At 36.9% G+C, this 1547-nt stretch overlaps 1 non-coding gene across 1 annotated transcript; it reads right to left on the bottom strand.

Annotated features, from left to right (window-relative positions):
* Positions 1 to 236: 236 nt before the first annotated feature.
* LOC111825311 lies at positions 237 to 400 on the bottom strand. Its single transcript, XR_002828481.1, has one exon. It is a non-coding gene; the product is annotated as a U1 spliceosomal RNA (small nuclear RNA).
* Between the last annotated feature and the right edge of the window lie 1147 nt (positions 401 to 1547).

Raw genomic sequence — 1547 nt, 5'->3', positions numbered from 1 at the left:
TTTATGTATGGGGAGACTAAGTTGAAATACCACATCTAAACAAGATAGTGAAAATAGAAGGACGAGTAGATTGGGAATAAGGTAATGAACCTAGCCACACATATTTTGAGGTTGTGGTTCCTGAAAGATATACAAATCCATGGGGCCAGCAGGCAAGAATGAATGGGAATGCAGGTAGAGATGTATTATAGAATTGTACACCTGAAACCTATATCATTTTATTTTATTTTATTTTTCTGGGGAGAGCGCGAACGCAGTCCCGCACTACCACAAATTATGCAGTCGAGTTTCCCACATTTGGGGAAATTGCAGGGGTCAGCACATCCGGAGTGCAATGGATAAGACTCGCCCTGGGAAAACCACCTTCGTGATCATGGTATCTGCCCTGCCAGTTAAGTATATATCATTTTATTTTTTTCCATCACCATTTATCTGCTCTATGCCCTCTTCCATTTCCACCCTTCTTCCTCCCCAATAAATTCAATATTTTTTTAAAAGAACAAGTTGGGCTTTGGTAAGGAGAACAGACATGTTTTCCAGAACAGATGGAAACAGGTGAAAGTGAGTGTTCTTATACATACTTCTGGTGGAAGACCATATAAATGTGAAATACTTAGTGAACTGAATATTCTTTCCACCTGAGGAAGGTGGCAAAGGTGTGTCACAATCAACACAAGGAAAGTGGGAGGCAATTGTTTAGGGTCAAATGAAAGGATTGTTTAGTGTTGTTGAAGAGCCAGAAAAGACAGGAAATCATGATTTTAATGGTGCCTATTAGCAAGTATATGATTTTTTTCTTAGCTAAGCTTGGCAGCCCAGGGGCCATGGTAAAGAAAGCAAATATTTAGTTATGATTGATACAGTGGTGAGACTGATAAGGGCACATGCAAGGAAGAAATAAGGGCGTGAATAAATTGAGGATGCTGGTCAAAGTGGTTTTAAGGAGATTGATGCCAGATCCAGAATGAATAGGGAATCACTCAAAACCAGTAGTGTGGTGGCAGCAAGGTTGAACTGTGAGGGATCAAGAAGCTAAAAGTTTCCATGTTGTTAGAGAATATTAGAAATATGTGTTTAAGAGTGTTTCTAAAATTACAACAGTGTAAACATTAACTATGTTAAATATTGTTGTAAAATAAAAATAGTTATCAACAAGCATTTCCTCAATCATCATATCACAGTGGTTAAGAGCAGGGGTTCTGGAGCTATAATTTTAAATCCTGCCTCTTCCACTAACAAGCTATGTGACCTTGTAATGTTCTGATCAACATGCATGCTCAATAATCATTCATTATAGGTATTGTTATCTAATTGGTTACTAACACGGAATGGAAATTTAGAGATCATTCAATTTAATGTTGCCAATTTACAAAGCATAAAGAAAAGTTTTCAAGGTCACACAGGTAGTTATTTGTTCTTTTTAATGTAATAGAAGAACTCATTTCTTTATTTCTCTTCTGTGTTTAAAATGCTAATGCTATTTTTTCCGTATTAGATATTCACTGCTGTTCACTATGAGAGAGAGCTCATTGTGGTTAGTTTTGCAT

The sequence above is a fragment of the Myotis lucifugus genome, unplaced genomic scaffold (assembly GCF_000147115.1).
Source record: "Myotis lucifugus unplaced genomic scaffold, Myoluc2.0 scaffold_20, whole genome shotgun sequence".
Classification (NCBI taxonomy): Eukaryota; Metazoa; Chordata; class Mammalia; order Chiroptera; family Vespertilionidae; genus Myotis; species Myotis lucifugus.
The sequence above is the reverse complement of the archived record's forward strand: the minus strand, read 5'-3'. Positions and strand labels throughout refer to the sequence as shown.